Here is a 16,619-nt window from a genome sequence, read left to right on the forward strand (position 1 = left end):
TAGTAGCTCACAACTGTAATACTAGTAGCTCAGAAAGTAGAATTTTGGCTCAGAGATTCCACAGTTTAGAGGGAACAGTGGTACTGTCTGGCTTTAAAAATGAAAGCCTCAAAACATGTCCGGCAAACATAGTGCACTATAGATTATAAACGTAAATCGAAAGTATGTATACAACATGTTCCATGGCTGCCATTCCCATTTTGTCTGATGAAGTCTGCTTAAGAGCATACGAAAGCTTACATTCTGAATAAAACATACGGTAGTTGGTCTTAAAGGTACACTTGTCTACTGCTTTGTTCTATTGCTTCAGACCAACACGGCTGCCTACTGGGATCTATGTATTATAAAGGCAAGGTAATAATCTGCTTACACTGATGAAAGTCATGCAATTTACTTGAATAATCCACATGTCATCCAAAATATACATATTAACACAGATCAAAATAAAGCATATTTTTGAAATGTGCAAAACACATAGGAGTGTAAGTTATAAATAAGCAAAAAAACCCACCTACTTGGAAAGCCTAAACAGAACACTAGCAGCATCACAAAAGTAGCAAGTGCCAAATGGTCAATTCTACAAAGTCTCTGAAAATCACTCATCTGTACTACAAGGTAAAAGCAAGTCCCCTGTGCAAGCACCAGTCATTTCCGACTCTGGGGTGACGTTGCTTTCACAATGTTTTCACGGCAGACTTTTTACAGGGTGGTTTGCCCTTGCCTTCCCCAGTCATCTACACTTTCCCCCCAGCAAGCTGGGTACTCATTTTACCGACCTTGAAGGCTGAGTCAACCATGAGCCGGCTACCTGAACCAGCTTCTGCTGGGATCGAACTCAGGTTGTGAGCAGAGGGCTCTGACTGCAGTACTGCAGCTTTACCACTCTGCGCCACGGGGCTCACATGTACTACAATCGTATTATTAAAAGGTCACTGCATAGTTCCAAAAACGAAGGTATCTAATTTTGCTCAACATTGCTCAAGGCCCTTGGAATTAAAATCCCAAAGTTCCCAGTGATTACATGACTCACTATGCTGCTCTGTTTCTGCCCCATCTGCAAGAAATAGAGGGACCAAATTTCAGAGATCCTGTTGTAGACAGCTTCCTTCAAGGTACTTTCCCTATGTTATGCTCTCTCTTCAGCTACAATGTGCAGCACAACCTCTTCATTCCTTTTTGGTCCTTAATCACTCCTTTTGAAATAGAGAGACATACAAATTTCAAGATTTCTGCAGAAATACTGCAAGTTGGTATAAATTTTAAGAGATATCTTTCACTAATTTATCTAGCCCCAAGTTTCTTAAGCTTTGGGTGCCATGTGAAAACATTCATATTTTCACAAATGTTTTATTGCCTTTGTTTGCTTCTACTTTTTGATGTAGATGCAGTTAATATTGTTAATTTCACCCCGAACTTGTTCATCTGGTGTAATATTCTTTTTCTCCTGTTTTGTTTCTGTGCATACTGCAGACACACAGAACATATTTTCAAGCATATATTTAATTTGGCCACAAGCAGCCCCATGGCGCAGAGTGGCAAAGCTTCAGTACTGCAGTCCGAACTCTCTGCTCACGACCTGAGTTCAATCCTCAGTGGAAGCTGGGTTTTCAGGTAGACAGCTCGAGGTTGACTCAGCCTTCCATCCTTCCAAGGTTGGTAAAATGAGTACCCAGCTTGCTGGGGGGAAAGTGTAGATAACTAGGGAAGGCAATGACAAACCACCCTGTAAAAAGTCTGCTGTGAAAACATCGTGATGTGATGTCACCCCAGAGTCAGAAACGACTGGTGCTTGTACCTTTACCTTTTCAATTTGGCCACAACCAGTATAGTGTATATAACAGTTTTTAACTCAAGGGTTTAATGTTTGGTGTTGAGAGCCAGTTTGGTGTAGTAGTAAAGTGTGTGGACTCTTATCTAGGAGAACCAGGTTTGATTTCCCACTTCTCCACATATACCTGCTGATGTGACCTTGGGTCAGCCACAAGTTCTCTCAAAGCCGTTCTGGGAGAGCTCTCTCAGCCGCACCTATCTCGCAGGGTGTTTGTTGTGGGGAGGGAAAGGGAAAGTAGATTGTAAGCTGCTCTGAGGCTCCTATGGGTAGCGAAGGGCAGGGTATAAATCCAATCTCCTCTTCTTTTTAACTCTATATCCAAATACACTGCTAGTCCTCCTGTGACTGTATGAAACCATTTGTCCAAATTAAATCTTTGTTTACTACTGTTATTCCTGTCTCTCAAATAGGAAAAAACCTATGCAATACATGCAAAGATGACACAGAGTGTAGCATTTTGTAGCTCTTTTTCAAGTATTAGGTCTTTCACAATTTTACCTGTTGAATACTAAAGCCTTCTAATATAACCACCAAATTATACACTTTGATATGTAACATATTTGATATTATTAAAGCTGTGCAATATATTTAGGTTTTATAAGAAAGTATTGCGTATATCATTTCCCCCACCACAAGTTTTCGAGAGGGAGGGGGACCAACACATTTTATAATTCTAAGTTTTGGCAGAGAATGGGAATTTCTGAATAATCATTACATTGGATGCTACAATGTACTACTGGTTACTTCAACTGATATATTGCCTTATTTTTTAAATTACTATGAATGAAAACCATCTCAGGAGTTTATGAGCTGAGAATACAGAATATGTATCTTTTAAAGACCTAAAGCTTCTCACAGGAGACTGCTGCACACTATTCCCAAGGATCTTCTGACAGCTAGGAGTAGCTTTTCAGGGGACAGTGGCCTAAGCAAGCAGCAGGGGAGGTGGCAAAAATCCCTCCTGGTCTCTATCGCTTTAACATCTCCACTCTCAACTAGAATGGTCATTAGCAATAAGCATAGAAGGTTCTCGGATATCAGCACTACTGTTCTCTTTCACTCTCTCTAGCCTTAACTATTCAGCATCTGCTGCTGAGTAATGGAGATAACATTTCCACTAAGGGTTTCACTGGCAATCAGGCAAGACCTAAGCAAACACAACTGATTTGCAAATAGACAACATTGTGGCCAGACAGAAGGTTGACTCATACAATCAGTTCAACAAAAGATGAAATAGTTTGTCGGTGCAGCTATCAAGTTCTGCTGCCTGCATCTACAGGTTCTATACACTGAGAAAAGACAGAAGTGTCAAATGATATATAGTTCCTGATATTCACAGTTCAGTTTAATAGTAACATTTTGTACAAGTTGAAGATACTCTGGTCTCAGGAACCAAAGCCTCCAGAATAAATGCTACAGTATAGTTCTCCTTGACAAATCTGTGGTAAGTATATATAGTTTTTGAATTCTGTCAGTCAGAATTAGAAACGTCTATATTCTTCTATAAACAGACATTCTGCTAATGAAAAAGGCATCATCTCACTCTTTTTGGATGTCCTAAAGTAATACTGATGTTTACAAAATTAATGATTTTGGGCTGTTAGCTAGCTAAAGATGTTCCAATCATTCAATTACACTTCACATATCAGAAAGATTCAATGGAGGTAAATTTTAAATATTTCTATGCAGATCTCTATGCCCCCCAAAATAAGATCCTGGACCGTTGGGAATACAGCAGGATGCAATCAGAAGAAATCAGCCTCTGCTCTTTTGCATATGGAGCAAGAATTCACATAAAAGCATGTGTATGCATGTATGGGTGATTTCTGCCCATTCCTGCTTCTCTTCCCCCACCCTTGCACCTTACTGTTCCTTAAGAACTCCTGGACAAAGAATTGCGAAAGTAAGAGTAAATAATGAACATTCACAAGCATTTCCCATACAAGGAGAAGACAGACAAGGTTGCCCACTATCTCCACTCTTATTTATAATAGCAATAGAACAATTAGCAGAAAGGATTAGAAATTCGGGAAGAATAGAGGGCTATAGGATAGGTAACGAAGAAATGAAGCTTAATCTATTTGCAGATGACATTATAGTAATCATGACAAACCCTAAAGAGGGAGTTAAAGAGGTTAAGATTATCCTAGAAGACTTTGAAAAGTGCTCAGGGCTAAGGGTCAACATGGTAAAATCAGAAATCATATAGAATCAGAGAAGAAAGGCAAGAGATAAATAGGAGTACGAACATAGGATTGGGGGTTAAGAAATTTAAATATTTAGGTATAGTGTTGCAAAAAAATATTGATAAAATGATAAAGGATAATTATGATAAAACATGGGGAAAATAGAGACAAGAAAAGATGGAAAAATAAAATGCTGGGGATATCATCTAGAATAGGAGTGCTAAAATGTTTTGGGTACCAAAATTAACATACCTATTTCAAATGTTGCCTCTGGGAACAATGAAAAATAAAACTGAACAATGGAACAGAGCATTAAAGGAGTGGATATTTGACAGTAAAAATGCAGGTTCCATAAGAGAATAATTTATAGTCATAAATCAGAATTTGGATGGGGAATCCTAGACCTAAACAATTATTATGAAGCTTTTCAACTAAAACCATTATTAGAAATAGGCGAGGAAAAGACTCAGAAGTGGATTAACCTTGAGAATGAAACTAATAATAATATAGGTAGATTAGGCATTTTTTCTAAAGTTACGAATAAAGACTTAAAATTAACAATAGGCCCTAGAAGAGCATCATTAGAAGTTTGGAAGAAATGGCAACCCTATTGGTTAGGAAAAGTTTCTAGATGGGCACCCCTCGAGACTGTTAACGAAGGAGTGCAAGATATTAATTGGTGGGAAATGTTAAATCTTAAAGATTATCACAGAGTGGGGGATATGTTTAGAAGTGGAAATCTTAAGCTCTTACAGGAAGTAACAGAACAAACAGGTAAACAATATTGGCTAAAAATAGCTGGGCTATATAAGGCAGTAAAAACGATTAGCGAAAATGAACTCTGGATAGATGAACCAACGGAAGTAATATACAAAGAAATGGCAAAGCAGAAAAAGGGGTTGGTAGGGAAAATATATAGAAAGATGATAATAAATAAGGAAAAAATAACAGAATACTTACAAAGGAGATGGAGCCATGAAGGTCAGATATCAGAGAGGATTGCGGATAAAATTATGAAAGGAATAGAAGAAATCAAAGTAACCAAATTTAAAGAACTTGAATATAAATTCCTTACAAAATGGTACATGACACCAGCACAGCTAGCTAACATGATTCCAGGGTTAAGCCCGTTATGCTGGCACTGTAAACTCTCTAAAGGTTGGTATGCACACATGTGGTGGGAATGTTCGGAAGTAAAGACCTTTTGGAAGGAAATTATCGAAATTATTAGAAAAGTATGCAATATAACACTAACTATAGATTTTAATCTAATGTTGTTAAGTACAATAGGAGGCCCAATAATAGGAGTATTCAAAATTTAGTTAAGGCTATGATACTGGCAGGAAAAGCGGTTATAGCTTTGGGTTGGAAAGACAAAAGTAAATGGACAGTAGAAATCTGGCACAACTATTTGTTTGAATTTATACAGTCAGATATCGTGGCATCAATCAACAAAGAGACAACGTGGGAAGGGAAATCTAATGAAATCAAGACCAGATGGAAGACCTACCTAGATTGGTTATTGAAAGAAGGAAGAAAAGACATTCAGTGGAAGATTAAGGCTTTGTGCCCATGGCTGGGGTGAAAAGACTAAGAGTAAAGGGAGGGAGAAAGGAAGGGAGAGATCGAAATGTATATAGCTACAAATATTTGTTGTAATAAACTAAATGGAATAATTAAAAAATGGGGGGGGGAGAACTTCTGGTCAACAGAAACAACTTTTCAGTGGTCAAAAGAGGAAGGATCTGTTCTGATTATTCCTTCAATTTATTTTGTTTTACTAAAACTTTTATATCTCATCTTTCCCTGTTATTTCAAGTGGTTTACAATATACCATTAAAATATCCAAGGGACAATAAGGAACAGTAGAATCCCAATTCACTCCCAAACTAATGAAATATGTGTCACTTACACACCACAGGTCCATTTGAGGAACCCATCCCATAAAGTGGAAACCATCACAGAGAAAGTACAGGCTCTAGTCAATGCCAACCTTCGCGAGGGACACCCAGAAGATGGCAAACTGAAGACGTTAGATGCAGGATGCTCTAGGTTTTCAAGGCAAGAGACAAACAGAGGTGGTTTCCTATTGGCTGCCTCTGTGTAGCAACCCTGGCCCTTGGTGGTCTCCCATCCAAGAATTCCTTAGCTTCCAAGATCTGATGAGACAGGGCTAACCTAGGCCATCAAGGCCAGGGCATGTTTAATGTACATGTCTATTATGCAAGTGTTTTAAAATTACTGTATCATTTGCTAGCCATATTGAATTACAGTGCCAGCGAAGAGTAACTTCTGAAATAATGGAATGTGTTTTCACTCCCTTAACTTCCTCTTCTATGCCTCCCCACCTTTGGACAGCAGCTGGAACTCCTAATTTATACCAGATTAGCATTCCATTGGCACTCTCTGTAGCTGACTGTTTGTTTCCATGGTAACAGCTTTGCCAGCTAACATGCAACTAATGCAAAAAAACAAAAGTACATCATGCAATCATGAAAGATTTCTCCTCCGTCTTCCCAGATTCTTTCCCTCTGGTCTTAAGGTAATAGTGACTACCCTTCTAAGCCTGTTAAACAGTAAATTAGACGATTACCCATGTGCAGAACAGAAGAACATCTTTCTACTAGCTGTATCAAGCTCAGTCGGCAGATGGCTAAAGCTTCCTAGTAGTAATGATGCCAAAACATTTAAGGAACTGCACGTAAACTATCTGCTCTGTTTACGTCAATCATTGGCGACTGCTTAAATTTAATGACATGAGTGGAAAAATTTTAAGCAACAAACACAGAAAATAGATTCCATTTAAGAATGTAAGTTATCAGTTTCAATCACATTGATACAGGGTACACATCTGCTTAAGGTTAGATTATTCACAAATTCCCTTCTTCACCCATCAGCAGATAGCTCCAACTGAACTCTACATTTATTTCCTACAAGGCCTATTAAAACACAGAAATCCTCATTACATCTTAATTACCATTTATAATAGAGTTGAAACCTGGCTAGTCTCACTCTCTCACTTTCACACACACACTCACACACACGCGCATACACAAAAGCCGAATTGCTATCTATGTTCCTTCACTTCTCTTTTCAAACCCCCAATTAATGAAATAAGGGAATTGTCTTTCATAGTTAAATTTCTCTTTATGGTCAACAGAAGAGCTGCTGCACAATTTTTTTGGGGGGGCGGGGTATTCTGTCTACCTTTGAAGTTTCTTAAGAGAAATGTTATGCACTAATCAAGAGGTGCTGAATTCATTTGTTATAAGAGCTGGATCTGACACAAATGCCACTTTGTTGGGTCAGGCTATGCGTGCCATAAAATGTAACATGAGGTACCAGAGACTTTATAAAGGTGACTTTAGATGTTGAATGGCGATAGCTGGTTAATGACAATAACAGGCTTGATTGGATTAGGTGTGATAGATATACAGAGGAGTAGTAGACACAGAAATACGAGTGTTGGTAATGAGACAGGAAACCTAGGTCTCAATTCCATCCAGGAGGATGCAAAGAATAAATGGACATAAGTCCAACATTAGAAACCACATTCAGTTGCTGACCTAAGAGTAGCAGTGCTCTTATAAAGAAATTTCAATGGGAGATTAGAAAGAGAGTCTGCTGAATTGCAATTGATAATGAAGCTCAAGACAATGCAACCTCCTGGACTGAACTGAGAGTTAGTTTTCCTGTCTCATTACCAATGTGTGCTATGCTTTTATCACCTGAAATCACTCTGCTCTCCAAGATATAAGAGCCAATCCAAGTGTTCTAATTCCTAAACAGGGTATTTTTTTAAAGAAAATAATTCCAGCTAGGAACAGAGAAATCAATTAAAAAACCCTTTTTAGAATAAGCCAAAATAATGTCTTAAATGTACACTGTGCTTGTCAGAAGAATCCATTCATCCATCCACCATCCCTCACTAGAAGTGTGCTTGCACTCAAAAGCTTATACCTGGAATAAAATGTTGTTGGTCTTGAAGTTGCCATGGGACTCTTTCCTCCTCCTCCTCCTGTTCCCAAATAGAAGAGAACAGCCCTGGAAAAGGAGGCAGAGAGTGAGTGAGTGCAGCAGAAAAACCACTGAGGGAATGGGGGGGGGGGGGACAACCTCCAGTGTGGCTGCAGTAGCAGCCCTGGGAAAGGAAGCAGAAGGAGGTAGTTGTTGGGGAGGGGGGAATTTGAGCCCTGCATGGGCCAGATCTATCCCGCAGGCCACATGTTTGACACTCCGGCATGGCAAGCCAATGATTCATACTTAGGAGCATAAGAGTCAGGCTGCCAGCACTATCTATTCAGAATTGACAATTACTTATTTAAATTACAGATGCTAGAATACCAAGAGTCTATCCTCACATAAGGCAATATAAGCATACATTTAAGAACATCAGAGCTGATAAAAGTGCAGATTTTTCAGCAGAATCAAACTAAGCACTGATAAGCTAGTTACATTAGACTTGTAGTTGAAAAGCATGAATAAAATTCTGTGTATAAAGCCATAAGGCTTGGACTAAAACCTATGTTTTCTGCTGGCAGAAGGCACTTCCCACCAGAGGAATAGGGGTGGTCTTTTATATTTATTAGTTTTTACCAATTTTCCCCTCCCTCATGCTCTTCTTGGGGGTCCACTGAGGACATGTTTCAGAGGACCTAAAGGCTGCTACAGTGGGAAGGAAGAGGTCACAGCATTCCCTTCTGGAAGCTTCTCTCTAGTCATACTAAAATATGATCTAAACTATAGCACTATAGAGATGGAAGGGACCTCCAGGGTCATCTAGTCCAACCCTCTGCATAATGCAGGAAACTCACAAATACCTCCCCCTAAATTTACAGGATCTTCATTGCTGTCAGATAGCCATCTAGCCTCCGTTTAAAAACCTCGAAAAAAGGAGAGCCATTAGAGGAACTGCTCTAATGGTCAGGAAGTTCTTCCTAATGTTGAGCTGGAAACTCTTTTGATTTAATTTCAACCCATTGGTTTTGGTCCTACCTTTTGGGGACACAGAAAACAATTCCATACCATCCTCTAGATGACAGCCCTTCAATTACTTGAAGATGGTGATCATATCACCTCTCAACCGCCTGCTCTCCAGGGTAAACATGCCCAGCTCTTTCAACCTTTCTTCATAGGACTTGATCTCCAGACCCCTCACCATCTTCGTTGCCCTCCTTTGGACCCGTTCCAGCTTGTCTATATTGGTCCACCCTCTCTTAAAAAAATGTACAGCAGACCCGGCCGAATTGGCGAATTACCGTCCGGTGTCTAATTTACCATTTTTAGGTAAAATTATCGAGAGGGCAGTGGCGTTGCACTTACAGAGGTTTCTAGATGACGCTTCCGTTCTTGACCCGTGCCAGTCTGGTTTCCGGCCGGGCCATGGGACGGAGACGGTGCTGGTCGCCTTGGTGGATGACCTCCAGTGGCAACTGGATCGTGGCGGCATTGCAGTGCTGATGTTACTAGACCTGTCGGCGGCATTTGACACAGTCGACCATCAGTTGCTAACGCGCCGCCTCGCTGACATTGGGGTTGGGGGGTTGGCCTTGCAATGGCTCTCCTCCTTCCTCTCAGGCCGGGGACAAAGGGTGGCTATTGGGGATGAGCGATCCCAGAGACACACACTAGATTGTGGTGTACCTCAGGGAGCAGTTCTCTCCCCAATGTTGTTTAACATCTATATGCGCCCCCTTGCCCAGATTGCCCGGAGGTTTGGGCTGGGTTGCCATCAATATGAAGATGACACCCAGCTCTATCTACTAATGGACGACCGGCCCGACTCCGCCCCAGGGAATTTGGACCGGGCCTTACAGGCTGTTGCGACGTGGCTCAGACTGAGTGGGCTGAAGTTGAACCCAGCGAAGACAGAGGTCCTTTGTGTGGGTCGCGGCGACCGGGGAGGGGAAATAGCTCTCCCTGCCTTCGAGGCGCACCATTGAAATCAGCGCGCCAGGTAAAGAGTCTGGGTGTTTTACTGGAGCCTTCATTATCAATGGAGGCCCAGATAGCAGCCACTGCCAAGTCAGCATTCTTCCATCTGAGGCGGGCAAGGCAGTTGGCCCCTTTCCTAGAGCGTCGCGACCTCGCAACAGTGATCCATGCAACGGTCACCTCAAGATTGGACTACTGTAATGCCCTCTACTTGGGGCTACCTTTGTGCCGGACCCGGAAGTTGCAGCTGGTGCAGAACGCGGCAGCCAGGCTGTTGTTGGGACTCCCAAAATGGGAGCACATACGGCCGGGGCTGCGTGGACTGCACTGGCTGCCAATTACATACCGGGTCCAGTACAAAGTGCTGGTCATTACCTTTAAAGTCTTGTATGGCTGAGGACCAGCCTACCTGAGGGACCGTCACTTCCCATATGAACCCCAGAGGGCACTGAGGTCAGCTGGAAAAAATAAAATGACTATCCCTGGGCCGAAAGAGATCAAGCTTCAGAATACCAGAGCACGGGCCTTTTCAATCGCGGCCCCTACCCTATCGAATCAGCTCCCTGAGGAGGTGCGGGCCCTGCGGAACCTTGATCAGTTCCGCAGGGCCTGCAAGACTGCCCTCTTTAAACGAGCATACATCGACTGCTGAATTGTTGTTAACTAAGGACCCACCAACACGGTCCTGTTTTAAGGACCTATGTCATCATGGAATTTGTTTAAACTGGCAGAAACTAGCGTCAGAATGCCATCATTGCTGCCAGATCAATTCAAATTATGAATTTTTAAATACATTAACTGGTATTTAAATAAAGTTTAAAGTTCTTACTTTTAAATCTAATGTTTTTATTTATTATTGTATATGTACGAAATGTTGTTAGCCGCCCTGAGCCTGCCTAGGCGGGGAGGGCGGGATACAAATAAAATTTATTATTATTATTATTAAAATGTGGTGGCCAAAACTGAACACAATACTCCAGGTCTTACCAGAGCAGAGTAAAACGATACCATCACTTCACGTGATCGGGATACTATACTTCTGTTGATACAGCCCAAAATTACATTTACCTTTTTAGCCACCACATCAAGAAGATGATGATATTGGATTTATATCCCGCACTCCACTCCGAAGATTCTCAGAGCGGCTCACAATCTCCTTTACCTTCCTCCCCCACAACAGACACCCTGTGAGGTGGGTGGGGCTGGAGAGGGCTCTCACAGCAGCTGCCCTTTCAAGGACAACCTCTGCCAGAGCTATGGCTAACCCAAGGCCATTCTAGCAGGTGCAAGTGGAGGAGTGGGGAATCAAACCCGGTTCTCCCAGATAAGAGTCCGCACACTTAACCACTACACCAAACTGGCTCATCACACAGTTGACTCACGTTCAGCGTATGATCCACTAAGACCCCTAGATCCTTTTCGCACATACTACTGCTAAAACAAGTCTCCCCCATCCTATAACCATGCACTGGATTTTTTCTACCTAAATGCAGAACTTTACATTTTTCTCTGTTAAAATTTTATTGCTTTTAGTCCAGTTTTCCAGCCTGTCAAGGTCATCCTGTATCCTGTTTCTGTCTTCTACTGTATTTGCAACCTCTCCCAATTTAGTATCATCAGCAAATATAATAAGCATTGTTTCGGAGAGGTAGAAGAACTAGAGATCAAATTGCCAACATCTGATGGATTATGGAGAAAGCACGGGAGTATCAGAAAAACGTCTATTTCTGTTTCATTGACTACGCTAAAGTCTTTGATTATATGGATCACAACAAACTGTGGCAAGTCCTTAAAGAGATGGGAGTACCAGACCACCTCACATGTCTCCTGAGAAACCTGTATAAGGGTCAAGAAGCAACTGTCAGAATGGGATATGGAACAACTGATTGGTTTAGAATAGGAAAAGGAGTTCGACAAGGATGTATATTGTCACCCTGCTTATTTAATTTATATGCAGAGTACATCATGCGGAATGCTGGCCTGGATGAGCCCACTGCAATGGCGGTGTACTCGTGACGAAGCGACTAGAGCATCTTATAGGGAGTTTATGAGGTCCTATGAGATGGCAGTCAAGGCCACAAAGAAAATGTACTTTGCAGCTAAGATTGCGTCTGCAAATTTGCACCCGGCACAATTGTTTAGGACAATTCGGAACCTCACTACATTGCCACAAGGCAAACCAAAAGTTAAGGAATTAGAGATAGGCTGTGAGGCTTTTGCGAATTTTTTTGCAGACAAAGTCCAGTCACTCCGCTGTGACTGCCCTGCCATATTGGATACAGTGTGTGAACTTGAGGCTCTGTGCCTGTCTTCTGGTTTGATCCTGGATTGTTTCGACCCACTCGGCCTAGAGGAAGTTGACAGAATTCTCTCTACTGCACGCCCAACAACTTGTGATCTGGACCCGTGCCCCTCCTGGCTAATTAAAGCTTGCCAGGAGGAGCTGAGATGTCCTGTACAGGACATCATAAATAGATCTCTTTCGGAGGGTCTTTTGCCAACCCCTCTGAAAGAGGCAGTGGTCCGCCCCCTCCTGAAAAAGGCTACATCAGACCCGGCCGAATTGGCTCATTACCGGCCGGTCTCAAACTTGCCCTTTTTGGGCAAAGTCATAGAGAGGGCTGTGGTGTTGCAGCTACAGAGTTTCCTGGATGACGCTTCCACCTTGGATCCATTCCAGTCCGGCTTCCGCCGGGGCCATGGGACAGAGACAGTGTTCGTCGCCCTCATGGATGATCTCCGGTGCCATCTGGATTGAGGCAGTGTGGCAGTATTGCTGTTGTTAGACCTATCAGCTGCTGACCCGCCGATATGGTCAATCACCGGCTGCTGACCCGCCGCCTTGCCGGCGCAGGGATTCAGGGGTTAGCCTTGCAGTGGGTTTCCTCTTTCCTTGAGGATCGGGGACAAAGGGTGGTGATTGGGGGAAAGCTGTCCTGGAGACACCTACTTAATTGTGGGGTGCCTCAGGGGGCAGTTCTCTCTCCGATGTTATTTAACATCTACATGCACCCCCCTGTCCAGATTGCCCGGAGATATGGGCTGGGTTGTCACCAGTATGCGGATGACACCCAGCTCTATCTATTGATGGGCGGCCGAACTGGCGATGTCCCTGCAAATTTGGACCAGGCGTTGCAAGCTGTGGCAGATTGGATTAAGTCAAGTGGGCTGAAATTGAATCCAGCGAAGACAGAGGTCCTTTGCCTAGGTCGCGGCGGTCCGGAGGGAGGGATCTCCCTTCCAGCTTTTGACAGTGCGCCACTGGTACCAGTGCGCAGGGTCAGGAGCTTGGGAGTGCTACTGGAGTCTTCCTTGACAATGGAGGCCCAGATAGCAGCCACTGCCAAATCCGCCTTTTTTCATCTTAGGCAGGCGAGGCAGTTGGCTCCCTTCCTGGAATGCGGTGACCTGGCAACAGTGATCCATGCAAAGGTCACCTCGAGGTTAGACTACTGTAATGCTCTCTACATGGGGCTGCCCTTGTGCCGAACTCGGAAACTGCAGCTAGTGCAGAATGCAGTGGCCAGACTGTTAATGGGCCTACCTCGGTGGGAACATGTGCGGCCTAGGCTGCAGGAACTGCATTGGCTGCCAATTGTATACCGAGTTCGTTACAAGGTGCTGGTTATTACCTTTAAAGCCCTATATGGCCAAGGACCTGCCTACCTTAGGGACTGCCTCTCTCCATATGTTCCCCAGAGAGCACTACGATCTAGCTCACAAAATCTTCTGGAAGTACCTGGGCCAAAGGAGGCCAAATTAAAAATAACTAGAGAACAGGCCTTCTCTATAAAGGCTCCCCAATGGTGGAACCAGCTGCCAGAAGAGGTGCGGGCCCTGCGGGATTTTAATCAATTCCATAGGGCGTGCAAAACCGCCCTCTTCCAACTAGCCTTCTAAGATGGAACCTGGCATAAGCATCACGACATCTTTAACACAACTGAGATAGTAGCACCACTAAATTATATTGTTTTAGACTGTTTTTAGATTATTTAATGTTAATTGTGAATTGTATTTAATTGTATTATCCTGTTTTTATTGTTATAACATGGCTTATGCCATGTCCTGTAAGCCGCCCTGAGCCTGCCTCGGTGGGGAGGGTGGGGTATAAATAAAATTTTATTATTATTATTATGAAACACAAGCCAGAATGAAGATTGCTGGGAAAACATCAACAACCTCAGATATGCAGATGACACCACTCTAATGGCAGAAAGTGAGGACCTAACGAATCTCTTGTTGAGGGTGAAAGAGCAGAGCACAAAAGTAGGCTTGAAACTCAACATCAAAAAAACTAAGATCATGGCATCCGGCCTCATCACACGTTGGCAAATAGAAGGGGAAGACATGGAAGTAGTGACAGACTTCACATTTCTGGGATCCAAGATCACTGCAGATGGTGACTGTAGCCATGAAATTAAAAGATGTTTGCTCCTTGGGAGGACAGCTATGGTGAACCTGGGCAGTATAATAAAAAGCAGAGACATCACCCTGCCAACAAAAGTCCGTATAGTCAAAGCGATGGTATTCCCAGTAGTAATGTATGGCTGTGAGAGCTGGACCATAAGGAAGGCCAAGCACAGAAGAATAGATGCTTTTGAGCTGTGGTGCTGGAGAAGAATCTTGAGAGTCCCTTGGACTGCAAGAAGATCAAATCAGTCAGTCCTAAGGGAAATCAACCCTGACTGTTCCCTGGAAGGTCAGATGCTGAAGCTAAAACTCAAATACTTTGGTCACCAGATGAGACGGGAGCACTCACTGGAGAAGATCCTGATGCTAGGAAAGTTAGAAGGCAAAAGAAGAAGGGGACGGCAAAAGATGAGATGGCTGGACAGCATTACTGATGTAACAAACATGAATTTGAGCAAACTTCGGAGGATGGTGGAAGACAGGAGGACCTGGCGTGACTTTGTCCATGGGGTTGCAAAGAGTAGGACTCGACTGTGCAACTGAACAAGAACAACTATTCCTTCATCCAAATCATTTATAAAGATGTTGAACAAAACAGGTCTCAGGACAGTTCCTTGAGGCACTCCACTTGTCACTCCTCCCCAAGAGGATGAGAAACCATTCACAAGCACTCTTTGGGTGCGATCTGAAAACCAGTTACAGATCCACCTAATGGTAACAGGACCCAAACCACATTTTATCAACTTGTCAACAAGGATAGTATGTGGAACCTTATCAAAAGCCTTACTGAAATCAAGATAAACGATGTCTACAGTATTCCCCTGATCCAGCAAGGTAGTCACTTTCTCAAAAAAAAAAAAAAAAGAGATCAAGTTAGTCTGACATGACTTGTTCTTGAGAAACCCATGCTGGCTCTTAGTAATCACAGCCATCTTTTCTAAATGTTCCAGGACTGACTGATGATTTGTTCTAAAACTTTTCCAGGTATAGACGTCAAACTGGTGGGACGGAAGTTACACGGATCCTCCTTTTTCCTCTTCTTGAAGATAGGGACAACATTTGCCCGCCTCCAATCTTCTGGCACCTCTCCTGTTCTCCAAGAATTCTCAAAAATAATAGCCAGAGACTCAGAAATTACATCTGCAAGCTCTTTTAGAACCCTTGGATGCAGTTCATCTGGCCCTGAGGACTTAAGTTTCATTTAAATATGAAGCAGATATAGCACCAAAGAAATTAATTTTATGTATCTGGTTTTAATAATTAATTTTTTTAATTTTCATATTAATATTGTCTTATAATAGATTATTGTATTTTATCATGTTACTGTGTTGTTAGCCGCCCTGAGCCTGTTCGCAGGGAGGGTGGGACAAACAGAAATAAATAAATAAAATATATAATATACAAGTTCATGAATAACAAAGCTGTACTTTATCGACACACAGAGTATTTATTTACATCTTTGGTTCTCCAGAATGGAAAAGAAGCTGCTGTGTCCTTTTGCACTTTTTCTTGCTGTTTGGTTTATAATATCAAACAGAACAACTGTTTATTAATATGGATACCAGAAAGATTTTTCCAAGCCTAACAAGATGATCTGGAATTTGTGCTAGAGTAATAGATATAGTGATTTCTATTCACCTGATTGAATTCCAGAGTAAAATTCTGGTTGTCTGACATAAATATGACTGCACCTTTCCTAAATTATATATAAGGGACAAAACAGAGGGACTAAGTGTAAAATTGGAAAAAAAAGAAAGTTCTGAAAAATAAGTGCATGTAGGAATGTCCGTAACTATAATTTCACACACACAGAACAACAAGAAGAAAAAACTATTGTAGCTTTTTACCATAAGGACCTGAAAAAAACTTGCTGGGGGGGGGGGAGAGCTGTCACAGCCTTTCCCCTGCTTCTCCTCCTGGTCCTTGCCTCTGCCACTTCATACCTTCTCTCTTGAAGGGGGGGGCAGGGGAGAGAGAGAAAACATCAGCAGAGGCACTGGCGCATCTTTCTCCTGGCTGCTCTCTCTTCATTTCCATCTCTCCAAGGAAAGTGAGGGAGTGCTGCTTGGGACAAAGGAGGGTGCTGCTGCCTTGTTGCTTGCTTACTGAGCTTCTTGCCGTACACTTCTCTGTAGCTGTAGCAGCATCACCCAATCACACAAACACACCAACTACCACTACTTGCTCACCCTCTCTTGCTGCCTATCCAGCTTCTCTTTCTCCCTAGTATCCCCTGTTCCACTGCCACTAGCAATGAA

General features: G+C 42.6%; 1 protein-coding gene across 2 annotated transcripts in view; it reads right to left on the reverse strand.

Annotated features, from left to right (window-relative positions):
• LOC132590610 (protein PALS1) overlaps nt 1–16,619 on the reverse strand; it is a 136,473-nt gene that overhangs the window by 96,451 nt on the left and 23,403 nt on the right. Inside the window, exon 2 of one of the 2 annotated variants that reach the window (XM_060263580.1) lies at nt 7,978–8,061. The exons of the other annotated variant lie outside the window; for it this stretch is intronic. The gene's annotated coding sequence lies outside the window, so the exon portion shown is untranslated. The remainder of the gene's footprint in view (nt 1–7,977; nt 8,062–16,619) is intronic. 2 annotated transcript variants of the gene reach the window in all.

This window comes from Heteronotia binoei, unplaced genomic scaffold (genome assembly GCF_032191835.1).
Source record: "Heteronotia binoei isolate CCM8104 ecotype False Entrance Well unplaced genomic scaffold, APGP_CSIRO_Hbin_v1 ptg000334l, whole genome shotgun sequence".
In the NCBI taxonomy this organism is placed as follows: Eukaryota; Metazoa; Chordata; class Lepidosauria; order Squamata; family Gekkonidae; genus Heteronotia; species Heteronotia binoei.